This window comes from Saccopteryx bilineata, chromosome 1 (assembly GCF_036850765.1).
Source record: "Saccopteryx bilineata isolate mSacBil1 chromosome 1, mSacBil1_pri_phased_curated, whole genome shotgun sequence".
NCBI classification, from domain to species: Eukaryota; Metazoa; Chordata; class Mammalia; order Chiroptera; family Emballonuridae; genus Saccopteryx; species Saccopteryx bilineata.
In genome coordinates, this window is record NC_089490.1 from 108,338,938 (window position 1) to 108,354,010 (window position 15,073).

Genomic DNA, 15,073 nt, shown 5'->3' on the forward strand with positions numbered 1-15,073 from the left:
TCCACGTATATTTTCTCATTTAATCTCATATAACTCTGTGAGGAACACAGACATATATCATCCCGTTTTAAGGAAATGAACTGCCCAAGACAGCACAATAGTAAGATAGAGGCAGAACGGGGAGTCAGGTTTTGGTTGTCATAATCTTTTTGTACACTTTTCTACTATATCTAAAGACATCAAATGGAATTTGGATAAAGAAAATAAATTGATATCTTGAGTGAGTATATGTTCATACTCACTATTCATACTGTTAGGCAGTTGATTTGTATCTTTTTCTTTAAAATTTTTTATTTATTCAGTTTTAGAGAGAGGAAAAAGAAAAGGGGAGGGAGGAGCAGGAAGCATCAAATCCCATATGTGCCTTGACCAGGCAAGCCCAGGGCTTCTAAACGGTGACCTCAGCATTTCCAGGTCGACGCTCTATCCACTGCACCACCACAGGTCAGGCAGTATCTTCTCATTTAATCCTCACAACCATCCCCTTGATCCATTATTGTTATTTAGTAGGTGAACCTGTTCTAGCAGAGAGGTTAGTTAACATGTCTAAATTCACACAATAAAAAGTGGTAAAGCCCAGAGCGCTTCAAATCCCATACACCCTATGGCAGAGATTCCCACTTGCCTCACAATATCCATTTTCTACTTCCCTTAGTAATAAGATATCTGATATTAAGCTGAGTGCAATGCCATGTAACTAAAGCCTATTCCCTAGGCTTTCCTGCAACTAGATGTGGTCACACTAACTAAGTTTTGGCAAGGACAGCTGAGTGAAAGCACTGCACTGCGACTTCCAGAAAGCCTACTTACGAGGGCTGCTCTTCCTTCGCCCTTTCACCATCCTGCTACCTAGCATGTGGATGGTACGGCTACAGCTCTAACCACCATCTGGACTATGAGGGCAGGAGGCAACCCTCGGAAAAGCACAGCTGTATGTTAGAAGAATCTAAATCCCTAAAAATTTTGTAGTGTCATGGTCTTGGATGGGCCTACTTCCTCTTTTGCATGAGAAAGAAATAAACGCTATCATCCTGTTTATGTCAATGATATCTGGGAATTCTTTATTATACGCCACTGAATCTTACCTTAACAAATATACTCTATCATACCTTGCTCAAAAGCTAAAGAAAATTATTCCTTTGCCATCAAGGTTTGTGTGTCAGTCAGTAAGCAATGTAAACACTGGGCCTTTCTTTTTATACAAGATCATTTTACATTAAAAAAATTTTTTTAATTTTTTTTAGCAAGAGAAAGATAGGAAGGGAGAGAAATGAGAAAAATCAACTCGTAGTTGTGGCACTTTAGTTGTTCATTGATTGCTTCTCATATGTGCCTTGATGAGGGCGGGGTGGGGGTGTGCTCTAGCCGAGCCAGTGACCTTGGGCTTCAAGCTAACAACCATGGGACCATGTTGATGATCCCACACTCAGGCCAAGACCTCTGGGTTTGAAACCTGGGACCTCAGCATACCAGGTCGACGCTCTGTGCAACCACCAGACAGGCAATAATCTTTTTTATTTTTATTAACTGATTTGAGACAGGAAGGAGAGAAGTAAAGGAGTGAAAGAAGGTGGGAGGTAGAGATAGGGAGAGGGATAGAAACCGCAAACAGGTTTTCCACTTATTTATGAATTCATTGATTGGTTTTTGTATGTGCCCTGACTGGAAAGAACCCACAACCGTGGCATATCTGGACAATGCTCTAACCAATTGAACTACCTAGCCAGGGATAATCACATAAATCTAAACATTCAATTAAGTTATCCATTGTTTAAATCTTTTGAGTGCCTACAATGCACTCTACCTGAAATTACCATGGTAAACAAAATAGACATAATTCCAACCCTAACAGAGCTAAAAATAATCTGATGTTATAATGTCATTAAGGAAGGAAGCCCCCCTGAACAAAGAAGCTTCAAGGACATCTTATGTTTTAGGTCAAGTGTTCAGAGAGATTTTTGTAAAGGATACCTTTGTAATTGTTGAAATTGTACTGTTACTGTAATGTACTTCATTTCCTACATTGGAATGCTTGTGGTGTAGATAGCAAAGCAAGCAAAAGGGGTAGAATGGTGGCCAAATAAATTTGTAAAATATGATTTTTATACTTGTGTGTGATTTATAATGAGGGCTAGGCAACACCAGCTAAAAATGGTCAGTGAAGTTACAGACTGCCTTCCTGCTTGGAAAGGGCTATTATTTTGCTAATGGAGAGGTTTTCCGTACTAGAAAGTTTGAAAGAAAGAAGGGAGGAAAAATCAGATCCTCCTCCTCATTCACTGAGGAGGAAGAGAAGCAATAAGGAACACAGTGGGGAAGGGAGCCCACAGAAGATTATCTGAATAACCCCTTCCTCTCTCCTTTTCTTAAAAGTTTTTAAGACCTTAATGGGCCATTTCCAATGCTTATTCTCTGACCTCACCTAAACCTCCTCCCATCCTGAAGTTGTGAGATTGAAGTGTGTACCTCTAGACCAGTGGTTCTCAAAATTTTTGAAGTTGGGGTGCATTTAAAATCCTAAAAATGCCTGACCAGGCAGTGGCGCAGTGGATAGAGCGTCGGACTGGGATGCAGAAGTACCCAGGTTCGAGACTCCGAGGTCGCGCGCGGGCTCATCTGGCTTGAGCAAAGAGCTCGCCAGCTTGGACCCAAGGTCGCTGGCTCCAGCAAGGGGTTACTCGGTCTGCTGAAGGCCCACGGTCAAGGCACATGTGAGAAAGCAATCAATGAACAACTAAGAAGTCGCAACGCGCAACGAGAAACTGATGATTGATGCTTCTCATCTCTCTCTGTTCCTGTCTGTCTGTCTCTGTCTATCTCTGCCTCTGTAAAACAAAAACAAAAAAACAAAAAAAAACAAAAATAAAATCCTAAAAATAATTGTAGGCACACTATATACAAATTTCTGAGAAATATATTATAATAATTAGGTCAAATATTAAGAAAAAAATACAGTGTGTCCGTTAAGTTATGGTGTACTTTTGACCAGTCACAGGAAAGCAACAAAAGACGATAGAAATGTGAAATCTGCACCAAATAAAAGGAAAACCCTCCCAGTTTCATCCTATTCAGTGCTGTTTGATGTGGGCTCATGCAGATTTCTTAGGGTTCCTTAGGTACCTATCCCATATAGCCTCTACAGACTCGTCACTGACTGATGGCCTACCAGAATGGGGTTTCTCCACCAAACTGCCGGTTTCCTTCAACTGCTTATCCCACCGAGTAATGTTATTCCTATGTGGTGGTGCTTCGTTATAAACGTGCTGATATTCACGTTGCACTTTGGTCACAGATTCGAATTTAGCAAGCCACAGAACACACTGAACTTTCCTCTACCGTCCACAATCTCAACTGGCATGGCCGTGGGCTGCTCCTCTGTATACACGGTGTTACATCATCATCTGTGCATGCGCACATGCTGCCACATCATCCTACAGAAACTGGGAGGGTTTTCCTTTTATTTGGTGCAGATTTCACATTTCTATCGTCTTTTGTTGCTTTCCTGTGACCGGTCAAAAGTGCACCATGACTTTACAGACACACTGTATAAAGTCCTAGAGTGTTTTTATGGTAATCAAATGAAATAAATATGACAAAATTAAATTCTGACATTAAAAAAAATTTTTATGTTACATTTTTTGTTATGCTTTTTAGAATTCATAAAAAAGAGGGGTTGAAAAAAACGACAAGAAATTATCTTTTTATATATATATAGATAGATACATTCTTAGTAAGATTTAGTAAATTTGGCAGGTCCCTGCACGAATGTGTTAAGTTTTTCATTCTGTGTTTATGAGAAACATGAGCCTGAAGTGTCCTAGCGATTTCTTCAATGTTTGGGCATATATTTGAAAGGCAAACTCTCATTTCCTCATCAATACATTGAAGAATTCCTCTCTTTTTACTCTTGTGTTGAGTGCAGAAAACTCCCACCATACATATCTTAACTTGACACCAAACAAAGGATAGAAGAAACTTGCCTCCAGTCTTTCTGGGGAACATGGGGGGTAGTGTAAACAATCCAGCACCACAGCTTAACAGCCTTTTGTAACCTAATCAGGCCAGTGAAGTGGAGGGTTGGGCAGACTGTCAGCTTACAGCCAATTCCCCACACCTCTGTCCCCCAAACATCTAAACTCCAAAAATCCTGTTGGTTTTTTGGTCCCCAACAGGCACATATTTCTCTGGAAATCTTCTAGGGTGCACCAGTGTGCCCTGGCGCACACTTTGAGAACCCACTGCTCTAGACAAAGGGATCACGAGCCCTTTGCATGTAAACCTGTGTTCTGTAAAGGGAATATAAAATGTAAAAAATCTTACTTTGGGGAGCGTGTGTTTGACTTGCTTCTTTAGGAGGTCACACTGCTCCGCCGGCAATTAAAATCCTATTTCATCAAGTTGTCTGGGCGTTTTTGTCTTCCTTTGATTCCTACAAGATCACGAGTGCCTGATCTGTGGTGGTGCAGTGGATAAAGTATCAACCTGGAATACTGAGGCTGCCAGTTCAAAATCCCAGGCTTATCTGGTCAAGGCACTGTGGGAGTTAATGTTCCCTATTCCTCTCCTCACCTCTCCTCGCTTCTCTCTAAAATGAATAAAATCTTTAATAAACAAGTCATGAGCAAGAAAAGATGTTCAATGTCACTAAACATTAGAAAAATGCAAATCAAAATCATGAAACTATAATACTCCAATACCAGGATGGCGACCATCAAAAATAAATAAATTAAAAAAATAAGTGTTGGGAATGATGAGGAGAAACTGGAAGCCTTGCAAACTGTGGTGGGAATGTAATAAAATGGTGCAGCTGCTATAGAAAACAGTATGGAAGTTTCTCAAAAACTTAAAAATAAAATTACTAAATGATGTGGCAAGTTGACGTTTAAGTATATACCCAAAAGAACTGAAGACAGAGTCTCAAAGAGGTATTTGTACACATGTTCATAGCAACATTTATTCACAACAGCTAAAAGGTAGAAACAACCCATATGCCCATCAACAGATGAATAAATAAGCAAAATGCAGTATACATACTCTATGCCTTAAAAAGAAATTAAATTCTGATACACGCTACAACATGATGAACCCTAAAGACATTATGGTCTGGTATCTAAAGGAGTCAAACTCATAAGACACAAAAAATAGAATGGTAGTTGCCAGGGTCTGGGTGTTTGGAGAGTGGGGTGTTAATGTTTTAGAGGTATAGAATTTTAGTTTTTCAAAACAAATGAGTTCCAGAGATGCATGTGGTGATGGCTGTACAACAATACAAATGTACTTAACCACTAACCTGTGTACTTAAAAAGCGTTAAGATGGTAAATGTTATCTTATGTGTATTTTACCTAATAAAAGGAAAACTGAGAAAGAAAATTTTATAAAATGTCATGAGCAAATTAACAAGCAAATGTATACATATTTCCTACTAAAGGGTGAGAAAAATATTACTTAAATTACCTGTAGCTTAGTTACTAAAACTCTTAATACAGTCTGTGGTATATTTAAAAAAAAATTTTTTTTCTGGAATGCAAATAAAATTCTTTTTAAAAAAATTCCTCATGATTTTATTTAACAGAGGAATGTTATAGTAAAATATCTCTGGAACATGGCACAAGATTTGAAAAATGTCCTCGAGACACAATGCACAGTACAGCTTCAAATTCATTACATTTGACATATCAGATGTTGAGCCAAATTTTCTTTGAACATTTGAACATTACTTGGAAAAAGGAGTTGGAAAGCTATTAATATACTTAAGCTGAAGGCTTTATAGATATGGCTGACTGATAACTCCAAAGCATCAGGGATTTCTAAAACTATTGGGGCAAACCTGCTTGTATTTTAAAGATGTAGTTTTCAAGATGTATCAAAAAGTCTACAATGTTATCAGACAGGGAACAGCAGAACAGTACACAGAACTGGTCTCATCTTATACAGCAAATCCATATTCTTTTTTAAAGACATTATTACTAAGATCATGAAGCCAAGAACTAGTATCCAAAAGAGGAAGAGGGAAGGGAAAGGGGGAGAAGAATAAAATACATAAGGGACTAAATATTATTAAAAACATTTAAGTACAGGGTCAGTTTGGATTTGTTTTTTCTTTTCTTTTTTGGTCACAACTTGGTAATGTGTTGCCACTTTGAAAAGAAAGGTAGAAAAATGAATTGGGCATATCAAAGTTTATGCCAATTTATTTTGCTAATCCATCAATTCACAAATTGGTACATATTTTATATAAGAATGTAGAGACTCCTCCAGACATTGCTAGGGAACTGAGGGGCAGATGAAAAGTACAGGGATCAATGGGATTGGACTGTAAACTCCATAAAGACAGAATCCCTGTTTTATTTTCTGCTGTTATCCCCAGGGGGCAACACAGACCCTCATCTGACAGGCAAAAGCTAAAGGTTAGGAGTTATTTTAAAGGAGTCTACTATAGTGAAACATAAAGGGGTATCAAAAAACCATATAGGTATTTTCAATATTGAGTACCAGGCAAATGTATACCGTATACGTTCTAAACATAGCTGTCGAAAATTGTTATTTTTCAAAATAAAACAACTCAAGCCTAATTCTACTTTCCATCATCATTATACAACTGATAATTAAATAATTAGCTTTGTTACCAATTAAAGTTGGGGGGGGAGCAATTTTAGTAAGAGAAGGAAAAAAGATATAAGCAGATAGATGGGTTCTATACAGTCCCAGGTTCTAAGGGAGTAGAGCTAGAGAGCTCTATGGCTTTTGTCCTCTAAGCCAATTTTAAAAGGAAAAAGAGAAAAAACACTGGAAATGAAAACACCACCACAGTATTCGTTATTTTGAAGCCAGAAAGTCAATCCTTCTTTTCTGCAAACCTAACATGTACACAGATACATATGGCACATAAATCTAAAATATATTACGTACAGATATTTTTGGAAGTACTCTATTATTTCTTAACAACCCTTAATATGACAAGCAGGAAAATTCCCAAGTAATGAAAGACAATTTCCCCAACATCTGTACCTAATCTCCCCAATTCAACCTCTCTTGAAACAACTGCACATGCCAGAACAGCTAACATTTAAAGATAATACTTTTTTCATTGTTCCTATCACAATCTACTACGGCAGATTTTAAAATCACATAATTACAATTTCTAAAGGCCCATTCCTCATAATCCCACTTGCAGAGAATACTCTTTTTAAACTAACCTGCCACAAATTCTCCACAGATCCACATCACTCAAGTGCCCCATAGCAGTTGTCAGTAAGCAACAGACAAGAAAGCTCACTCTCCTTACTTTATTTTCTCTCCCTCTTCACATGTTGTTCGAGGGTATAGAAGTTCTTCCTCTACCGATTTTCACTCAGTTTAGGTCGCTACGCCTGTTCCCCAAGGGAAGATGATAGAAGCTACTTCTTCTAAAGTGTGGAACTCACTGCTCTGTCTCCTTTGCCCCAACCCCTTCCAGGGTTCATGGTGTTCAGTCTTTCAGCTCACAGCGACAGGAGAAGTTTTGAAAAATCAGTCTAGTGACTTACCCCGTAGCAAACCCCAAGTGGATATAAATTAGGGAAAGGAAGAATTAGGAGATAATTTTAAGACATTTGGTCTATCCTGTGCCCCAACAAACTAATCCCTGAAGCTTGGTTGATGTGCATTGGTAAGAGGAAAAAAAATGTTCTTTTAGTGTGTTTCTTCACAGTATGGCTTTTCGAGAAAGGGTAGTGCATTTATAAGATGCTGATGGTAATTTCTCTCTGGAGAGGAAAAAGAAACTGAATGAGAAGGGGAAAGAAAAAATAAAGGATAGTTGAGTTCACACCCCCAGACGCTATCAATTGGGACTCTAAGGAAACATGAGAAAAAATGTAAAAGCTATCCCACAGAAACTAAGATAAGTGAAATTTTAGCTGGTAGCCAGAAGTCTAAAGGTTAGATATGCAACTCTTTCCCCCCTGCAAGGAGAGAGGCGGGAAGAAAAAGTGCTTTTGACTGAGTGGAGGATTGTATGTAACTAAATTTGCTGTTCTCCTTCTTGGCTCTCTGAGAACAGAGAAGCCCCCCTCCCTGACAAAGCAGACTCCAGCACCTAGTGAGGGTAAGAGAAGACAAAAGAGAAAGAAAAGGGAGACAGAAAAAACGATAAAAACATCAACAGCCATGCTGCCAAACTAACAAATCTACGACATGAAAGAAGGAAATTAATAACAATAACCAAGATAGAAAAGCAATAAAAAGATTACCTCAAAACAAAATAGGTCTCCGGCCCTTTGACACACTAACCAAATACATAGCAACTATTAGGAAAAATAAAAACTTTTATGACTTATTTTTTTTTTAAATCAGAGGTTTTCTATCTAAAAGTTATAAAATAAATGTTAGATCTTCATGACTGGAATTTCAGTGTTTTTATTCCAAATTAGTATCTTGGCATATCTTTATTTTGACAATAAACTGTTTTTTAAAAAAATGACCTTTAAACTACTCAATGTTGTGAAAGAATTAAAGTGAGATTTAATAATATTTAAATTTTAATGGTTACAGTTATTAAAAACATCAGTAAATACAATAAACATGTCAGGGCCACAAAAAAGTATATCTTCCATACTAATATGTCCATATACATTCCATATAGATTTGGAGATTAACCCAACTCCACAAAGATGTGGGAACAATTTCATAATGGGAAAATAACAGCACACTTAAAGAATTTACATGGAAGTTACATTCAACACGGTTAATATGATAACCCCATTCGTAGAATATATTAACATCCCATCTCTCTTCAGAAACGCAAACTGGATAAAATACTGAGAGTAAAGTACAGACTTAGGAAAGTAAATTAGAAATTATCCCCTATTTTGGCTATTACTGTTATTATTGTTTTGGCTATTTTTAAAGGGGAGCAGGGGGAGGTAAGAATTACAACGTAGTCAAATGCTTAAGAAAAATCAACCAAAACAAGTAATTACTTTGTCACTCCATTCTCATTCAGAGAGCCATCAATGGAAAGAGGAATGACTGGCGCACTCTGTAAAATTTACACATAAGAAAGAAATCAAGGAATTAAAAACATCAGGACTGCAGGAGGAACACCACATCCTCGTCCTTGGGTCACACCACAGAAACCTGTCTGATGGCAGCCGAGGCAGCAGAGATGAGCACACGGGGGGACAGGTTCGCAAGCGCATTCCCAGGGCCACCACACCCCCTCGCAGCAGGGAAGCCGTCCTCCACGCCCGAGGTCGCAGCCTCCCCAGCGCGGCCGTCCCAGCACACGCACACAGCTGCGCGGCCCCCTCCCGGCACACCCGAGCCCAGGCTCGGCCCCGCTCCCCACCGCCCCGGGCTCTGAAGCGACCCGCGCAGGGCGAGCACGCACAGCCCCGCTCCCCACGCGGGCCGAGCCCCCCACCCCCGCTCGTCGCCGAGTCCATTCGGCCGAACTCGCCCACTGAGGCAGAGGGACTCGGGGCGAAGGCGCCCCCGCCTCGCCCCCCACACCCGGGGACGGGAACGCTGGGACCACTCACCTGGCTCGGGTGGCTCCTCCTTCGACCTCGGCCAGCAGAGCCGGGCTGGGGCCTCCGAGAGAAGCGCGGGCTGCCGGGCGGGCAGAAGGTCCGAGAAGGGGGAGGGGGTCGGGATGCCGGGAGCCGCCTCTTTTCTCCTTCGCCACCGCGGCTCCCGCAGCCAGGCCGGGCGCCCTCGCACACTCGCCTACTTTCTCACAGCCTCGCGGACGCTCCGGCTCGCCCTCACCCACACTCGCACACACTCGTTCCCACACACACGCGTCCCCACATCCACACCCCCACACACAGACACACACTCACACCCAGCCGCTCCGCGCTCCCTCACTCGCTTGGCATGCGCGCGCGCGCGCGCGACGCCGGCGGAGGCTGCCCCGCGCTGCCCCAGCCCCAGCCGCGTGCAGCGCCCCTGCGCGCGCCCCGGCCCCGCCCTCCAGGCGCGGCTGCGCGGCCGGTGGCGCGAGTGGCGGCGGCCGGCGGGGCGACGGGCCGGGGCGGTGAGCCGGACCCGCCCCAGCGGGTCTAACACCTGCGCCAGGACCCGCCCTCCAGGCCTCGGGACCCCGCAGGCGGCCATCGCCAGCCTCCCGGGTTGCGGAGAGGCGATGGAGCGCGCGCGCGCTGCGAGGGCAACGGGAGCGCGAGAGCGTTTCGAGGACGCGCTTTCCCCACCCGCCCCCAAACCGTCCTCACTTAGGAAGGGAAACGGGTGGGGTAGCAAGGTTTGTTCCCGACTCGAAACCGCGAGATTAATCCGTTCCGTTGTACACTCTCCCCGCCTTCGCATTCCCTTCCCGGCCACGTTCATCCACACTGAACGCTGACGCGAGCCCACCAAGTCTCCTGGACGCAGTGTCCACGCCCCTGCCTCCCGCCCAGCCCGGCCCCCTCCCGCGCAGCATTTCTGACGGCCTCCGCCTGCAATTCCGGAGGCAAAGATTTGGGGACAAAGATCGTTAATATCTCTAATATCCTTTTCCTTCTATGGAGTAAATACGATGCCTCTGTATATTGTGAGGCAAAAATTTAAACTACCGCATATATTCTCAGACCTTTCCAGACAGAGGGTTTTAAAGATATATAGGCAGGGTAGTGTGGTACAGCCAGCTTGGAAACCAGCAGAAGGCTTGGGCTAATTAGTTACTCAACTTCTTCCGAGCCTCGAAGAGAAGAGTATATTTCCAGGTTGCTGTGAGAATGAAATGAGACTATATATTTAACAGCATTGTGTAAATGCTCAAACTATATAAAAATAAAATGTTAAGAATATGTGTTCAACTCTATTACTACGTTAACAAAATTTTCATGACTAAAACCAAAGGCAACAGAGACCTGTGCTACTTCACAGGGAAGATTCATTCCAAATAACCTGCCCTTTATTACCGCCAGAGATCCGAGATATGAGATTAATAATGCCCTAACCAGTTTGCCTTCTTGCAGGTCACATCTCCCTTCTCAGTCACCATAGCCAATAAATTCTCAGCGCTCCTTTCCAAGTCATTTGGGTCTACTTTTTCTGCTGATTTCCTTCACGAAACCTAAGATGAAACTTCTGGACTGGATGGATGTCAAGTTCTACATAACCTATCTGGATCTCCTGAAGTGACTTTTCCATATCTTAACCTGCTCAACTATAAAAGTTAACTATAAAAACATTTTATAAAAACTAAAAATAGTTACCTGCTTCACTGAGTTGTTATAAGGGGTGAGCGACATATAATATATCATGTAAGACTTCATGCTTGGTACTATTATGTGTTCACTGCTGTTACGGCACTGAAAGTAACAGGAGAGTGAATTATTTTCATAAAGGACATGTTTAGAGGAACAAATGTGCCAATATACCATCTTCAGAAGAAAGGGGGGAAAGTGTACAAAACTAAAATGTTGCTATTTACTTCCACTCTGATATTCAGTCTCCTGGAACATAAAGTACAATATATCCAAACTGAAGACAAAAAATAAGCATTTTTTGATCAAGGGAAGCTTGCTTACAGAGATATTAACACTTTGAAAATCTGGCAAAAAAAGTTATAGGGAAATTGACACAGGAAAAACGTTATATGACTTGCCCAGCAGAGGACTAGTAATATCTAATCCAGGGGACCCCAAACTATGGTCGGCTGGCCACATACGGCCCCCTGAGGCCATTTATCCGGCACTTCCAGAAGGGGCACCTCTTTCATTGGTGGTCAGTGAGAGGTATTTCCAGTGACGCATGCGTCACAGCTCCAGAAGCGCATCATATCACTTGTTATGGCTAGCAGTGACAAATATGGAACCGGACATTGACCCTCTCATTAGCCAAAAGCAGGCCCATAGTTCCCATTGAAATACTGGTCAGTTTGTTGATTTAAATTTACTTGTTCTTTATTTTAAATATTGTATTTGTTCTCGTTTTGGTTTTTTACTTTAAAGTAAGATATGTGCAGTGTGCATAGGGATTTGTTCATAGTTAAGTCCGGCCCTCCAACAGTCTGAGGGATAGTGAATTGGCCCCCTGTGTAAAAAGTTTGAGGACCCCTGATCTAATCTATCCTTTAATCCCAACTCACTGTTAAGGACCCCAATTCATGATAACCATGCATCAGAAAAAGCATGTTGTTTTGGTAAAACTGTGGATAGAGAGTGTTAGACCATTAACTCATTGGCCACTTGCCTTTTAAAAATGATGATGGACAAAGCTTGATGTGGGGTCGTGAATACACAATACAATGTATAGATGATGTGTTATAGAATTGTGCACCTGAAACCTGTATAATTTTGTTAATCAGTGTTCACCCCAATAAATTCAATTAAGAAAAATCAAATAAAATGCTAATATTCAACTCAATATACTGTCACTGTGTGCCATCTAATATCCTAAAAAATAAATTATGTATAAACAACATTGCATTTGAGATAAAAAAAAAACCTATTTTTTAAAATTGATTTTAGAGAGAGAGAATAAGAGAAAAACACCAATGTGCTGTTTCATCTATGCTTACTGGTTGTTTTCTGCATGTGCCCTGACTGGGGATTGAACCCACAACCTTGGCATTTCAGGATGATACTCTTAACCAACTGAACTACCCAGCCAGAGTAAAAACTATATTTTAAAAAACAAAGCCAGGTCCTTGCCAGTTGGCTCAGTGGTAGAATGTCAGCCGGCATGTGGAAGTCCCCAGTCAATTCTTGGTCAGGGCACACAGGAGATGCGACCATCTGCTTCTCCACCCTCCCCCTTCTCTCTCTCTTTCTCTCTCTCTTCCTCTCTCACAGCCATGGCTCAATTGCTTTGAGCAAGTTAGGCCCAAGGATGACTCGGCACTGAGGATGGCTCCATGGCCTCGCCTCAAGCACTAAAAATGGTGCTATTGCTGAGCAACAGAGCAATGGTGATAGATGGGCAGAACATCACCTGGTAGGGGGCTTGACCAATGGATCCCTGTCGGGAAGCATATAAGAGTCTGTCTTTCTGCCATCCTGCCTCTTACTTAATAAAAATAAATAAATAAATAAATAAAGAACAAAGCCAATAATATGGTTTGAACAGATTATTATGTAAGATAATTACATGAATAATGATCAAATTTGTACTTCATATTTTTGTATGAGGAAGCAGAAATTATTTTTAGCACCTCCATAATGGGAAAGCAAGTTCCAAAGAGTAAGTTTCTTAGAGCCAGTCATAATCTTTGTGCTTTCAAGGTTGATAAGTTTAGATAAGAATGGATGCACATCTCCTTTGTATCGCAATGTGTACTCAAAAATATTTTAAGAGGCCCTGGCCGGTTGGCTCAGTGGTAGAGCGTTGGCCTGGCGTGCAGAAGTCCTGGGTTTGATTCCCGGCCAGGGCACACAGGAGAAGCACCCACCTGCTTCTCCACCCCTCCCCCTCTCCTTCCTCTCTGTCTCTCTCTTCCCCTCCCGCAGCCAAGGCTCCATTGGAGCAAAGATGGCCCGGGCGCTGGGGATGGCTCCTTGGCCTCTGCCCCAGGCACTGGAGTGGCTCTGGTCGCAACAGAGCGACGCCCCCAGAGGGGCAGAGCATCGCCCCCTGGTGGGTAGAGCGTCGCCCCTGGTGGGCGTGCAGGGTAGATCCCGGTAGGGCGCATGCGGGAGTCTGTCTGACTGTCTCTCCCCGTTTCCAGCTTCAGAAAAATACAAAAAAATAAAAAATAAATATTTTAAGTAGTGTATCTTGGTCTAATCATGCACCACTCATTTTTAAAATTGAATTTATTGGGGTGACCCTGGTTAACATAATTACACAGGCTTCAGGTGCCCAATTTTACAATGCATCTCTGTACACCGTTTTGTATGTTCACCCCCCCCTCGCCAAGTCTTCAACCATCAACATTTATCTCCTTTATAACCTCCTTCACCTGCCTCCCTGCATCACTTGATTTTAACCAATAAATTAAAATTCCGTAGGAGGCTTTGGGGTTAGTTGAATCCCTTGAGAAGACACGAGTAACCTAGATCTCTGGAGTCAGATGAATCTGATTTAAAATAACAGCTTTATTTTCTAGTGGCATAGGATTAATGCTTAACCTCTCTAGGCCTCAGTGTTCTTGTCAATAAAATGGACATTAAGTACTTCCTTAAATAGCAAGGATTAATGAGGTAGCTCCCATACAATGCACTACATAGTAAGGGCCCAATAAATATTGGCTATTATAATGCAAAATAGTCAAATATCAATGTTTAAATATGTGTGGCAATAGCACAGTCATAAATATTTACTGCATGTCCCTATGAGTGTGAGACCAACCCAAGGGTGAGCTAAAATTTAATATCTTTAAATTTTTATTTATTTATTTTTTAATTTTTTCATTTTTAGAGAGGAGAGAGAGAGACCGAGAGAGAGGAGAGAAAGACAGAGAGAGAGAAGGGGGGAGGAGCCGGAAGCATCAACTCCCATATGTGCCTTGGCCAGGCAAGCCCAGGATTTCGAACCAGCAACCTCAGCATTTCCAGGTCGATGCTTTATCCACTGCACCACCACAGGTCAGGCTAAAATTTAATATCTTTGAGCTAAGATTGAAGTGCATTCATTGCCTAATTCAAAACACCTATAAAGTTTTTCTCTTATCCCTAGACACATTAGAATCAAGGGAGAGCTTTTCAACCTGATTAGATCAGAATATCTGGAATTGGGATCCAGGCAATAATATATATATTTTTGTATTTTGGGGAGAGCAAGAGAGAGAGGAAGGGAGAGAGGAGAGAGATGAGAAGCATCATCTCGTAGTTACATCACTTTAGTTGTTCACTGATTGCTTCTCATACATGCCTTGAGGGGTGTGGGGACTCTAGCAGAGTCAGTGACCCCTTGCTCAAGCCAGCAACCTTGGGATCATGCCCATGATCCAATGCTCAAGCTGGCAAGCCTGCACTCAAGTCAACGACCTCGGATTTTGAACCGTGGACCTCAGCATCATAGGTCAACACACTATCCACTGCACCACCACCCGTCAGGCCAGACACCAATAGTTTTAAAAACACTCCAGAGCCCCGGGCTGGTAGCTGCGTTGGTTATAGTGTCCTCCCGATATGCCAAGGTTGC

General features: G+C 42.0%; 1 protein-coding gene across 6 annotated transcripts in view; it reads right to left on the reverse strand.

Annotated features, from left to right (window-relative positions):
* Positions 1 to 15,073, reverse strand: part of RIMKLB (ribosomal modification protein rimK like family member B) — an 83,050-nt gene that overhangs the window by 44,266 nt on the left and 23,711 nt on the right. For 5 of the 6 annotated variants that reach the window (XM_066263864.1, XM_066263846.1, XM_066263827.1 and 2 more), the window contains exon 1: positions 9,523 to 9,915. The exons of the other annotated variant lie outside the window; for it this stretch is intronic. The gene's annotated coding sequence lies outside the window, so the exon portion shown is untranslated. Of the gene's footprint in view, positions 1 to 9,522; positions 9,916 to 15,073 lie in introns of those variants that run through there. 6 annotated transcript variants of the gene reach the window in all.